General features: G+C 37.9%; 1 non-coding gene across 1 annotated transcript; it reads right to left on the minus strand.

The window, feature by feature from the left end:
- Positions 1-13,311: 13,311 nt before the first annotated feature.
- Positions 13,312-13,382, minus strand: TRNAG-CCC. The gene has a single exon. It is a non-coding gene; the product is annotated as a tRNA-Gly (tRNA).
- Between the last annotated feature and the right edge of the window lie 2,019 nt (positions 13,383-15,401).

A 15,401-nucleotide genomic window follows, 5' to 3' on the forward strand; every position in this document is an offset into this window, starting at 1 on the left:
TTTCTTCAAGTCAAGAATTTTATGGAATAACCTCTCAAAGATCTTTTGACATCAACAGCACATAAATGAAGGAGATCGTAGAAAGAGAGCCATAGTATAATGATGTGAGAATGACTTTTTCACTACTTAGACATCCTGTACAATTCAACAATCTGAGCTGCTTTCTTTTGGCATTGCACAGCAGGCTCGCCTCTATCCTTGAAGAGTAAGCCTGCTGTGCAATCAGCATATACAGCCCTCCAAGGCTTGCTTGGCCTAGAAGGCAGCCTGCATTACTAGTTGGATGGAGCCCTTTGAGACTATTTCCAGCAGTCATCAGTCACAGTAAGTTTAGGTCCACACTTCTCAAACCAAAGAAGATACAACGTGCATTGAATCCTCCATTACTTAAGGATGCAACTGACCATGAATATTATTAGAGTTCTGAAAGTAATTTCAATGCCCAAAATTCAGTTTGGTAGGCAGACAATTTCTCATTAATAACTTCAACAGATGTGTTTAAACTACAAGCAGTGATCAGACAAAACTACTCTCAAATTATTGATGAAAAGTTCATATTTTCTAGAAGTAATACTGTAAAATAATCATCTTTCATAATAAAGTAGAATTACTAATTTACCTTTATTAATGTCATCAATTAGCCTTTAAAATTCATATAATAGGTAAGTCTTACCTCAAATCAGCAAAAGATTTTTCTGTATTGTCTAGCTGTATTTGCTTCCTGTTCCATAATTCATTTAATTCTTTACATTCATTTTTCAAAATTTTCCACAGTGTGATAGTTTTCAGCAATTTAACTAGGAATTTAAGAAACAACCAACCAACCAACCAAGCAACACCACCACCAACAACAAAATCCCATACCATGTAAACTAGTCAAGGCTAGATTTCCAAATACTGAGTTTTAAGCACAGGCATATGATCATGTGCAAAAATTCATGACAGTGTATACCCAAAGAAAGGGAAATTCTTTCAGAGAAAGCACTTAAAGAAATGAGTGCAACTGGAAAAATTGCATTTATGTAAGAGAACAGCTTCACAAATCCAGTTAGAGTTCCCCAACTTGTTGTGGAAGTTCTTATATTATTTATGCACAGATTTTATTGTGGCACCTGTATTTTTACAATTGCCTATGTTGTACGTGGATATATGCATATTTGTAGGCCACCATCTTCAAAAAATACATGTCCCTCTTACTTTCGTCCTTATATATGAAATTTTTGTAAATAAGCCCTGCACAGCAAAATCATTTCTAATGACAGCAAAAAGTAACAATATTTGCATATGATCTGAGTCTGGGACTGCTTATTTCAGTATGTGCAGTCAGTGTCTAGCATTTATTGCTAGACCATTCAAGTACTTAGAAAATATAGAACTATTTTAGGCAGATACCTAAAATACTTGACTTTCAGGAAAAATCAGTGGTTTTAGTTGCCATTCCCCAGAGCATTTTTCATTTAGTTGCCTAAATAGTGAGTTGTCCTCTTTCAGATGTCAAGTTTCTCATAACATAATTGTCCGTACTCCATAGACAGTGGTGGAATAAAGCACAGAGAGTGACTCCTTTCCTCAGCTGCAACTTGAAGAGATGCTGACATTAAGCTGCTGAAAACCTTTAAATTATAAAGTGTTTTCACTAAACTTCCTGCTTTATGGAAGAGAAGTTAAATTGCACTGTCTTTCTTGTACCAAATGTGACAGATGGTTACAGGACCCAAAAAATGTGAGCATTCACAACACAAGCAAACTCTGCTTTCAAGAGCAAGAGTATCTGGTACACAAAGCTACAGCTTCCCCACAATGAACAAGGTAAACATAAAGCACTGTAGCAGTTCAGCAGTAATAAACAGGTGGGAGTCTTCTATTTGGGTGATACTTGTAAAGTGGTCTTGCTGCATTAGATTTTGTAACCTAGACTAATGGGCTGTAAGCAGCTATGTAAATGGGTTAAATTAAGAGGGAGGAAAATACCTTTTGATTATCCTTATATATACACATGTATATGTAGGTTACGGGGGTTCTGGAGTCCTGTCGGGACGGCCGGACGTAGACGGTGACGGATGGAGACGAGAGATCTCTATAGGCAGGTCTTGGGACACAGCCGGTTTATTGTAAAGGGCGTGGGTATTGGGGCACTGCTCAGAGCTGGTAGACTCAGCTCTGAGCAGGCCCAAGAGAGCAAGAGAGTGAACGGGTGAGAGAGAGAGAGAGAGTAGGAGCAAGAGTAGAAGTGGAAGAGAGGAATGAATAGAAGAGAGAATGAGAATGAGAATGAGAATGTCTGAAGTCCTGGTTACAATACAATAAATCATCTTCTGCACTGAATATTCTAATTGTCACTAACCAATCTAATACAAGATACAAATCCTATAGCATTTACATACAGCCTATAAGAGTTCTTATATTACCATAGAGTGTTACATCTTAACTTCTAAAAACTACTCTTTGGACCCCTTCTGCTGAGCTAGTAGGGTCTGCTCTGACCCTTGGACCTGTCTGCAAGCAGAGGGTATTGTTCCATCAAGAGGGGATTACTTCAGTCGGCCATACCATTGTTTTCTAGTTGTTCAGTAACTAAGACCTGGTATTTCAAAAGTGGCTTTCATTTCGATGTTGCCTGTAGTTTTCATATTCCCAAAATCTTTTGTCAGGCAATCATATTTCCAAGGCTTTCCTGTTTCATCTTCCCCAACATGTATACACATATAAATTAGGTGCACACATACATAAATACCAGGTTTCATGACCTCATAATTCAGTAGGCAAAGAATACACCACAGTATTTTAAGATCAGTATTTTTAAAATTTCTTCTTTAGGATCTGTCCCATTTTTCTGGAGTGGTAGTATCCTGCATAGTCTAAGCATCTTTTTCCTTATGAAAGAACTGCTTCTGAAAGGTATACCTGAAAGGTAGTTATAAAAAAAAGCAAGGAATCAAAACTTTTGTAACAGGTGTTAGCACAGATATGCGAAGTTGTGCAAGGTATCACAAGGATGTCAGATTTTTAAGACCCTCAAACTTCTGAATGTGTAATAAGTATCTGTAGAGGTATGATAATTAATGCAAATTCCTCTGTTACTGAACTGCCAGTAGTGAGTCTCAAACCCCTGAGTAAAAGTTTTAGGCTCGATACCAGGAGAGCTTGGCGAAATGTGATACCATCTGATTGTACATACACAAGATATATGTATATCTGTCCTGGCCTTAAACTTTGCAAACCTGAGATGATTAATACATTGTGTCCAGATATAAATATGCACACAAACAAACCATGACATGTTTTGTACCAAAGACTCAGGTTCATGTTTAAGCTCTGTTGGAAGAAAACTGTCAGTGAAGAGGAATTTTGCATCTTTGACTTCCTGCACTTTTCTCAGGACTTTTTAACCAAGGCAAGCAAAACCTGACAATGTGGGCTTTTGAGCATATGGAGTATTAGCCATTGAGTCAGTGCAACCTGGTATTTACAGGAGACAGAGAATTTGCTGTCAGGTTTTAGAATAAACAAACAAGAATGGTGAGATACTCCACAGTCTGTGATCCAAATATCAATTGACTGAATATCTGCACTTAATGGCTTGCTGTAGTGGATAACAGTCCACTATCCTGCCTAAGCTGAATGAGTCCATTGGCACCTGGTCATTCAGCCGTTCAATACATGAACAATATTCTTCATTCTTCCTTGCTGCTGAACAAGACCACTGGTGTTTTACAAGGTAGAATTCATATGCTGTTATCTAGGCATTTAGCTTTTAGACATTTAAATGTCAGCTGACCAAACGAACTCACTTCAAATTCAATGGCATGATGCAGTAGCCTCCACATTGTGATTCGCCTTGACTTAAAATAGGCAAACTATTCACTCAGTGAATTGCTTGGTCCGTTGAAAGTTGGAGACTCTATATTACTGTTGTAAGGAGAATACTATAGAATCATAGCCATTCCTTCCATAACATCATTTAAGCTACACACTGGCTTTGACTAGCCAGTGTCTTAATCATAGAAGAGCAATAATATCTCCGAATACAACTTTAAAAAACTTTCTCTGAAAAACAATAGAGTGTAATTGGAGGAATCATATAATGTAATCCTGCACAACTAGAGGTATGAGTTATTGTTAAAAACAAGTCAGCCCCCTTTATAAAACTTCAATTTCTGCACTCAAGGAACTGTATCAGGCTCTAAAAATGCAGTATTTGAGGTATCCAGGTGCTGTTACCAGTTCAGAGCTCTACAAATCTCATAAAATAGGCTTTGTACATTCTTTGTACATTGCTTTATTCCACTTAGCAGTCCTCTAATACTCCTCTAGAACACCAACTCAAATATTACTCAAGTAAATAATGGATGCAGTTATTTAGAGTTACTAGGAGAGGCAGCATGAAAACAATAAAAAAAAGTATAGGAAATAAATGCCCTGCAAAACATTGTAGAATTACTGAATATCTGCATGCTGACTCATCAGTCATTTCCACGTGTTTTTAGATCTCTTGGTAAACCTGCAGTTTGGTAGACCATCATCTTTAACAGACAGGGATATAAACTTCATCTTCCCTGCCAAATTTAGAAACCTGTGTCAATCAATGAATTTCCCCATGCTTAATTTAAGATTCTGTCATATATAAGAAGTTTTGGAATTTTTCCATAGAAATTACAGGCTTCCTAAAAGCTACTCTGAACCACACGAAAGCTTTTATTGTTTTATATATGTATGTACGTGATTCATCTTTGATGCTGTAATATTGAACAAGTTTATACAAGATGCAAATAAAAGAGTAATAGAAATTAACAGAATATTGGGGGGAAAAATGGCTGTTTCTTCTAATAACATGTTTATACAAAGCACAGTGTTCAGTAATGAAATTCATTAATTCACTTTCCTGGATTGTACAGTTTAGTAAGTGATACAGCAGATACGAGCCATCATTTACAAGAAGATGCCATCTGCTGAGCAAACATGCAATCAGCAGGCACTTCCTACTACACTGGAATCTTTTTTGTCCTTTATTGATTTTCTCCCTTGCATTTCTAAAGCCCCTCAAGCAATCTGAGCCAGTGCAGCAAATGAAGAAAGCAAAGGACTTCTCAATGACCCCAATATCAATTCTGCTTTGTGCTTCACACTGTCTCAAGGCTATGGACCTCATAGGTTAGTTCAAGCAAGAGGCAGAAAATAGTGCATAAAGTGTGTGTATGTATACAGTTCCAAGGCAACTCTGTAGAAATGACAGCCTATCCTTTGAGATCAAACATACTTCAAAAAAGCATTACAACATTAAGCATACTCCAATGCAAGCATTAAATTATTCACCCCTACACCATTTAATTTTTGCTTCATAATACTTCTCTTGTTTTGTTCCACTTATTGTTCAGTTTGCTTCTGCTCTTTATCTACTTCATGTACATTCTGATCCAAATATGAGACCTGGAGAATTTATGCATAAATAGATGTGTTAGAATTCAAAATTTATTGTCCTACATCTACAGATGTCAGAAAAAAGCCTTAGCCATTAAATACTTTCACAGTTACCATTCTTAAACTTATTTTGGTTTTGCCTTCCATACCAACTTTTTCATCATGTAGGTTTAAATATTCTATGCTTTGAATGATAAAGTGCACTTTTAAAATAGAAAATACCTCTGCTGCTTCATTAAATGTTTTTCATCTTGCAGAAAAAAAATCACATGAAGTTCTGAAGTCAAAATATATATTTGAAATAGCTTTCATGGAATGTGTATAAGGGGCAAAATAGAAGTTTATTAATTATTATCACTAACTCATGCAAAATACAGCTAAGGACAGCTAACAGGAGGAGAGAAAAGGAAGTAATATATTACAATATCTCATTTTTGTCTTTTTCATTAATCCACTCTATAATTAATTGGCATCTCAAGAAAAACAAGTCTTGTCTATTGTATTAATTTCATTTGCATCATTAACATGAGCACCAAACATTAAATGAAAGAAACTATGATTAATACCTGTAGTAAGGAAAATTTTGCATTGCTTAAACAAATTGCATAATATTTATACTATTCAAAGTTTAAAATTCCATGTAGAAGATATAAAAATTATTAAAATAGGTATTCATATTCCCATTCTGAAAACCTTTAATCAATGAGAAAGTTCTCCCTGGAAATTACCACTATATTTTGGATATCATTTGCATACAAATCTGCTTGTGCAAACTCTTTCTCCAAGCTTTTAACATGGAAGCAAATACACAGGTGTAGACCATGATGTATAACTCACACCACACCTCTCTAGGTTTCCTCGAAACTAATGATGTGATCTTTGTCACATTGTTTCTACTTACTTTCAGCTGGGGAAGGGCTAACAACATTAGTCACTGCCATTAATGCCTTGTTTTGAAAATACTATTAGCTATTAGAAGAATCTTCTTTTTTTAAAAAAAATTCAATTTGACTTATTAAACCTGCATTAAAAATAAACTACCACATAATGGATTATCTCAATGGACTCAAACCATTCAACATCCCCCATCTCTCACCCAAAAGTGGGGAAGTATTGCTGCATGCAGACTGTGCCAAGAGCCCTTCAAATGGAGTAACACTAAAAACCTGGGGATGATATTCCATGAAAAGCTGCATACTAGCAGTTGGATAGCAGAATTACAAACCTACAGACTGATTGTGCAACAAAACATCCTCCCTGCTGATGCAGCAGAAATTCTTGTCTCTGGGCTTTGAGAAAAAATAAAAAATCCTGTATCTAAACTGAATAGGCTCGATAGATGCTGATACTTCGGTGTTCTCTAGCAAGTATATGGCTTACAGAAAACTCCTTGTCTTAATTAATAGCTATTTTTGCTACTCTGTTTCACTTATGACAGAAGACTGAAAACAAATCACATTTTTCCCACATTTCTTGCTGCTTTCAGAGCCATTCCACGAAAGAAGAATAGGAACAAGCACCTGCTTAAGACAAAGACATTCAAAAAGTCTAAAGACTGAAGTCTAAAGTGTTTTATTTTTTAACAATGACAAAAAAAAAATGCTAGTGACTGGTCCAGACTCTACTACTTTTACCTCATGGCTGTCTTGAAATGCGTCTTTATTCCTAAATCAGCTACTTGTCTCTCAATCTCTTCAATGCTCTTCATATCTCATAGAATGATAGAATGTTAAGGGGCCTTAAGGATCACCTAGTCCCAATACACTCTTTTCAAAATACAGTGGCTGGTGGTAAATAACTCATTTTTCTAGTTTTAAATAACAGTCTACAAATATGGTTATGCTTACTGGATATGCAAGCAGGAAATGAAGCATAATCTCTCAATTCCTATATAATGGCACAATATTAGGTAAAGCTACAGATGTGACAGTCTAGCTAGTAGATGGAATGGACAAGCTTCCCAGAAAACCACTAACAATTCTGAGTCTCTGTGGCATTAGAAGATCCCCCTTGGCTGTCTCAGAATACAGTCTCATCTGAACTGCTCTGCACTTTGACCATCACTAGTAAATGACAGCTTTTGTACTTTCAACAGCCTTTGACATCATCATTAAATTTTGTTCTAATAAGAAGAAAAAGCCTCTTGACAGCAATGATATGAATGTTGTCTAACACAGAGAAATAAGGCTTTGGAAGAAAAATAGGAGAAAAAGGCGTAGTTGAAAGACAACTTAAAAAAATACCCTAAAAGAAGTACTACATGCATCTCAAGGACCTCTTTATCCTGACAAAACATGAACTACAATAAAGAAAAAAAAAAAATCTTGAGAACAAAACTTACTTCCTTCACTTAAAAATTTACTTTATGAAATTTAGGAAAGTGTTCTTTTTTTCCTGTCTGTAAAAGGAAAAAAGTGGGCTAAAAGTGCCACTAGGGATCTTGGTCAAGGATCCAGTGAAGAGAAAGGAGCGTTTTAGTTTCAATGGGTAATCAAAAAGAATAAGTATTGAATAGAGAAAAGAGAGGAAGATGTTTGGAATAAAACCTTTAATGCTGTGTCAGTCAGGCCCAGAAATGTTCCCTTCAGCCTTCTCTAAAGCAAAGCCTGAGAAGCAGAGGGAAGTTGGGCATCAATCACAACGGCATGTGATGGAGACCTTGTGCTCCATCTGGCTTAGAAGAGGAACATTTAACACTTTCTGCTAATGTCTTGCACAAACAGGAATTTCAGGATCTCTCTTAGGGCTTAGCTTTCTAGAAATGGGACATATAGATACCAGATCCTATTCTGAGTTCTTGCACAGTTCAAAGTCGCATAATGGAACAGGACAAGTTTTGTAACAAAAGTAAATGGAGATTGTCGTTGTTCAGAAGAAAATAAAAAAGGTTCAGACTTTTCTCTCAAAAAAAAGGGAATGAAAATCTCAGAAAGACTTCTGGTCATCACACTAAATCCAACATTCTGTTCTAAAGAAAAATAGCCTCTGACAGCTCTCAGAGTAAATCTCTCCTATCTGAGACCACTGCAAAAGGACCCAAATGGGTTTCTGACTCAAGGACTTATAGTAAAAGACTGAAATGCCTCCCTCCAGTTTTGGCTTGTTCTTCTGATCCCACAAGATGTTGGAATCCATCAGAACACTCACAGCATGGGAGTATTCATTTCAGGATGAGCAGAAAGGAACGATGGAGCCAAAAAATCTTTTATTTCATAATGGTAAGTGTGGTGGTATTAACAGTAAAGATAATTCTCCCAGAGGTATTATAGGTCTCCTTTACACGAAGAAAGAAATGATGAATCTCAATGGCACTGACCTACCAACTGTGAGAAGGCTCTCAGGATGCCTTACACACTGGTGTGCTAATAATTCATCACAGGAGATCTTTTCCAGTTATTAGAAGGAGTTTGGATGAGAAGAAAGTATTTAATTTTACTGTTTATCTGGTATCAAGTTTTATACAAGAAAAAGGCCATGCTTTTAGGTTGTGCAAGGGATCTTTGTGCAGCCAGTGTTGGCTTGAGGTCTGAACACCATTGTCACTGCATCCTCCTCATCATCCTCACAGGAGACACACAAAAATAGCAACTGGAAATCTATTGCCTGCCTACAGCTGGTTACTGGGTAGTCGCCACTAATAACATGGTCAGTTCAGCAGCTGCTGATTTTTCCAGGTGTGTTGGGTTTGTGTGGTAAGCTTCTGGCAGCAGTGGGGCTACAGGGGTGGCTTCTGTGAGAAGCTGCCAGAAGATTCCCACATGACCGGCGAGCCAATGCCAGCTGGCTCCAGAATGGGCCTGCTGGTGGCTGAGGCCAAGCCCATCAGCGACAGTGGTAGTGCCTCTGGGATAACACAGTTAACAAGTGGGACAGAAAACACACCTACACAAGAGCAAACTACAGCCAGAGAGAGAACTTGGAATATGTGAGAACAACAGCTCTGCTAACACCAAGGTCAGTGGAGAAGGAGGGGGAGAAGGTGCTCCAGGTGATGGAGCAGAAATTCCCCTGCAGTCCACAGAGATTCATTTTGGAGAAGCTTTCCACCTGCAGACTGTGGAGAACCCCATGTTGGAGCAGGTGGATGCCTGAGAGGAGGCTGTGAACCTGTGGGAATCCTGCACTGGAACAGACTGCATGAAGGACCTATGGAACCATGGAGAGAGGAGCCCACAACAGACCAGGTTTGCTGTCAGGACTTCTGATTGCGTGGAGAACCCACCGTGGAGCAGATTGTTCCTGAAGGACTGCAGCCTGTGGAAGCAACCCATGGTGGAGCAGCTTGTGAAGAACTGGAACCCGTGGTAAGGGCTCATGCAGGACAATTTCATGGACAACTGTCTCAGTGTCTCCTGTGGAAGGGACTCTACACTGGAGTAGGGGAAGAATGTGAGGAGTCCTCCCACTGAGGAGGAACTAGCATCAGAGACAAGATGTGATGAACTGACCACAGTTTATCTCCCATTCCCAATCCCCTTGCGCCATTCTGGGGAAGCAAGTAGGGAAAATCATAAGTCAATCACAAGCCCAGGAAGAAGGAAGGAATGGGGAGAAAGTGTTTTTAAGATTTATTTTACTTCTCATTATCCTGGTCTGATTATGTTGTTAATAAATTCAACTGATAGCCCTTTGTTCAGTCTGTTTTGTCTGTGACGGTGTTCAGTGAGTGATCTCTCCCAGTCCTTATCTTGACTCATTAACCCATTGTTATATTTTTTCTCCCCTGTCCAACTGAGAAGGGAAGTGAGCAGCTTGGTAGGTACCTGGCATGCAGCCAGGGTCAACACACCACACTTACAAAGACAGCTTAAAGAACAACAAAATCCAAAAATTAACATTGTAGCCAAATATAAAAAATAAAATAAGATAAAATAAAATAAATAAAAAATAAAATAAAATAAAATAAAATAAAATAATAAAATAAAATGTTCTATAAAAATTAGTTTATTAAAAACTTTATGGTGCAACACCTACAAGTAAAATACTTGCAAGCCAGAGGGAGATTATTTACAGATACCATATTGGACGCTTAAAGGACATGCAAGCCAAGCATTGATGGATGCTTTGGAAATATCAAAAAGAAAATCAATGTCACAAACAGAAGGGGAACTATTAGTAACAAGACAAAAAGTTGAAATTATGCCTAAAAGAGGAAAACAGAAAAGATCCTGAACTTTGCTTATTTAAATATAAAAATGCAATCAGGCAAGTTAAACAAGAGTGTTCGGAAAAACCTGCAAGAGACATAAACCAAGTACTTTTCCAAACACATCTGACAGGAAGTCTGTTAGAGACAAAGCAAGACAAATAGATGATCAGATGGACTTAGAGACAGACTTACCATGAACACTCAGAAAACAAAATATGATAGGGGAAAAAAGAACCCAAATTCCAAAACAGATAAAATCTGTAAAGTCCTAAGAAGCAAACTCATAATATGAATTACTATCAAAAAAAAAAAAAAAAAAAAAAAAAATTAGCTTACAAATGGAATACTTGATGCATAGGAGAGGAATCAGCATGACAGGCAGCAGTGCCTCAAAATTCATCAGTATTCTGAAGGATTCAATTAGAATGTGAGAAGGGATATGTGGGTGATACAGTCTACTTGGACTCCTAAGAGGTGTTTGATAAATACGTTTTAATAAAAGGATGTAAGACAGCAAATAAGCAGAGGCTTTATATGAATCACCTCTAAAATCCCAATTTCTAGGACTGGTACCTAAAAATCCTTAAACCATGGGATTCCCCTGATTGTACGGTGGAACAGTCATTTGTGCAAATATTTCAGCACACAACACTGGCCTCCAACTGGACTTTGTGCCACTGATCAGCACCCTCTGGGCTTGGTAATTCAGCTGATTTTCAATTCACCTGACTGTCTCCTCATCCAGCCCTTGGATCAACAGCTTCTCTATGCAGATCTTAGTGGGAGGCAGTGTAAGTCCAGGCAGACAATATCCACTGCTCTTCCCTCATCTGCCAGGCCAGTCATTTCTGTTTGATAAGAGAAGCTTATCAAACTGGTCAAGCTTGACGTTTCTTTGGTGAATCCATGCACGCTACTCCTGATGACTTTCTTGTCCTTGTGAAACATGCCTGGAAAATGTTTATCTGCTCCATCCCTTTTCTGTGGATTGAAGCGACACTGAATATCCTGTAGATCCCTGGGTTCTCCTTCTTGCCTTTCTTGAACATAGGGGTGACATTTTCCTTTCTCCAGTCCAGAAGCACTTCTCCCAGTCACAAGCTTCCTCAGGACTCGTAGGTGCATCCCATCAAGGCCCATGGAACTATGAATGTCCAGTTTAAATAAGTACTTGCTGATTGGATCCCCTTCCACGAATGGTATGCACTCCTTTCTCCAGCCTTTCCTCTTGGTCTCTGGGACCCAGGATTCCTGAAGGCTGGCTCTTGCAGAAAAGACAGAAGCAAAGAAGGCATTCAGTACTGCAGTCTTTTCCATATCCTGTGCCATCAGGTTCCCTCCCCATGCAGCAATGGGCTCACATTTTCTACAGTCTTCTTTTGTGACCTCTGCACTTACAGAAGTCCTTCTTGTTGCCTTTGACATCTCTTGCCTGATTCAATGCCATTTTGGCTTCAACTTTTCCAACTGCATCTCTGCATGGTCATAAAATGTTGCTGTATTTCCCCCAGGTTACCCATCCCTGATTCCATTTTTTATATTCCACCTTCTATATTCTTCCTTTTTGCATCTGAATTTTGCCTGGAGCTCCTTGTTCATCCATGCAAGCCTCCTGGCATTTTTGCCTGACTTCCTACTCATTGGAATGGACTGCTCTTGTGTTTGAAGAAGATGATATTTGAATACTAAACAGCTTTTTTTGGCCCCTCTTCCCAAATATAATATAGAACTATCAATTTTGGATGGGAAGAAACTGTCAAGAACAGCCCTTTTATCTGAAAGTGTTAAATTGGTCAAGGAGTCTCAGTTCATCTCTTTTATTATAAATGGCCATGCATATTTCATACCAGTGCAGTGGTACAGGTTAGTTCATATGGCTGATGAGTTCAAACTACAAGTAAGTTACCATTTGCAGAATTCATAGGTCATGTAAAACAATTTATTTGCATAAAAGCAAACTTTCAGTAGAAGTGAACTCTTTAACAGAAGCAAACTTAAAATACCACTCAATTACACTGTTGGATTACGCAGAAAAATCCAGACTGAATCAACTACAGAAAACCTACAGATAAACACTGATAGTGCTTTGACTGGCAGAATGCAACCTCTGTAACCTTACAGCTTTATGTTTCCCAATGAAATGTTTCTTTGTAGAAGAATGGGTCACTGAAAAATAAACTGCTACTACCACTGAGTATCTACTGGTACATTCTGCAGGATGATAAACCTAAATGGTATTGTAAGGACCTTCACAGGATATACAACTTTGCTTCTGATACTTAACCTGCACAACAGATCCCACAACATGCCAGCACTTTTCCTTAGATGAATTAGTGGACAGAATATTTCTGTCAAAATTTCCTTCCTACAGGGTGTCAGTAGCTTACTTAAAGAAAGGAAGCATAATTTACCTTATGAAAAAAAAAAAAAGGACCAGTTACTTAACTGTTCAAGGACTAAGTGTCGTGGGTTATTTCATAGATGTATACACACACACACATTGCACATTTCATTTGCAGGGCATATGAACTGCTGGTTGCTAAATATACAGTCTTACAGTATAAATAGTCCTTGAAATAGCTGTAAGAGGGTGCAATCCCACAGCAGCTTAATTACCCTGCCCAAAATTCAAGCAGCAAAAAGCACAGAGGAAGAGAACAAAACACATTGCCTATAGGTGTCTTGATGGAATACACCTAATCTGTAGTATAGGCACTACACACACTGGCAATGGGGGTTTTCCATGCACCAGCTGGGAATCGAACCCAGGTCACAAGAATGGGAACCTTGCATGATACCACTACACCACTGGTGCTTCCCTGCAGTCTCCACATCATCAAGTGAGCAATCATTCAATTTTGTTTCACTCTAATCCATCCCAAGGGATCTATTAACAAGAGCCTCAGTTACCCTGCCTAGAGGCAGGTCATAATAAGGACTATGCAGGAAAAAGAATTTTCTATGTGAAAAAAATTACCTGAAGAACATCACACATATCCTAAAATACTGACAAAAGGTCACTGGACAATTAACTACTCACTTTTCCTAGGGAAGTTTTGAAAGAGTCAACGTGGAAAACCCTAAAAAATTCTTCTGTTTGTTTCTTAAAGTGTGTATAAGCAAAGCCAATGTTCTTTTGGGGAAGGCAATGACTAAACAGCTTCACAGATTCCTTCAAAAATGTCTGTGGTTATAAAAAGACTTAAATTTCAAAGCAGTAAAGCCAAGACTGTAATTCATCTCAACAGTGCAGAGTAAGCAGATGTGTGCTGAAGCTGTAAAGAAAAGAAAGGAACCAAACAATACTTGTTCCATTCTGACTTCCTATACCTTTCATGCGCAGCACAATTGTTTTGATGCATATACAGCTACCCATGACTCTAGAAGTCAAAGCACTTTAGGCATGGTTGCAGGAAGAACATAAATATTCCAGGCAGAAAAGCAAGTTCTTTGGCACAATGTGTTCATGCTCCACTTCATGTACAGGTGTTGAAACTTTTTTCACAGCTTCTGCAGCTTACTCAGGAACTCTGTCCCCATTTGAGAAGTATTCTAAGTGTTTAATTTTTCTTTTCCTACAATTTAATGCATTTAGCAACTGTACATAGCAGGAGGACCTGAGATTTCCTGATCTAATAGTAAGATATATTCAGTCTTCATGGGAATTGAGTTAATATCAGGTCAAATGTACTGCTTTTCCTCAGCTTCTTTCATCCAAGGTGTCTAACATAATATGAAGGAAAAGTGACACAAAGGAAGACATTAGTGGCAGGCCAAAGAATTTAAAGGTTTCTGAGCAGAGCCAAACATCCTGCCTCTCTCATAGCACTTAATGGCAACCCCCCAACTATATTTGTTTATAACCTTTGTTTAAAACAAATTCCTTACTCAGTCAATAACTCCAAAAAAGATAAAAGGAGACTTTCAAATAAAAAGACCTACAAACAACCCTCTCTCTATGTCCTTGCACTCAGTAACATGTAAGAGGAATGTACACATCATATTTTAGGACAGATTAGCAATTGCTTTCTTCCTAAAGATCCGTTACGCGCTGGATTGGTGGTTTTGAAAGTAGAATTGAGAAAATGTAGGGGTTCCATAAAATAGCATTCCAAAAAGTCCTTTTAAGAGTTAAATTATCATAAGAAAGCAATAAACAGAAATCTGGGATTGTATCAGTCTAAAAATCCTGTTTTTACATTAAAGCAAGATGTAGAATGTATTTCTTCTGAATTGAATACTACATTCAGCTTACACTCATTTCCTGGGACTAGACTAAATAGCAGTCTAAAAAGATATTTCTTCTTCAAAGGATGGCATTCAGATCATCTTTGAAGACATAAATAGAGGTCCTGGAATCCTTCGTTACTGGGAACTTTTCATAATTTGTCATTCTCTGCGACTTGAATCTCAACTTTCACACGCACTTCTTGAATTCCCAAACATGTGGAAGGACAATGACCAGGACACAGTCACAACAATACTAATTATATATGAAATAGAGAATGCCCAATCTCTTGTGAATGTCCCGAGCCTTTCTATGATCTCTGTGAAGTTTTAGTGTACAAGATGGTCTCAGTACTTCTCAAATATGTTTTCTGAGAACTCCCCTCTCAATCCGGATTCTCTGTATATTCTTACTAAACTCAGTTTCCTCTTTCACCTTATCAGTTAATACATCCAAAACAGGTAAGATCTCTCCATTATTATAGGTATGATGAAATAAAAATTTTGTCAATCAAGAAAGATATCAATGAAATTGAAAATAATAAATTTGGAAAGCTGTCACTAATTCTAAAATGTTCTAATAACCCCAATAAGTAGTTCCATCAAC

This window comes from Corvus hawaiiensis, chromosome 26 (assembly GCF_020740725.1).
Source record: "Corvus hawaiiensis isolate bCorHaw1 chromosome 26, bCorHaw1.pri.cur, whole genome shotgun sequence".
NCBI classification, from domain to species: Eukaryota; Metazoa; Chordata; class Aves; order Passeriformes; family Corvidae; genus Corvus; species Corvus hawaiiensis.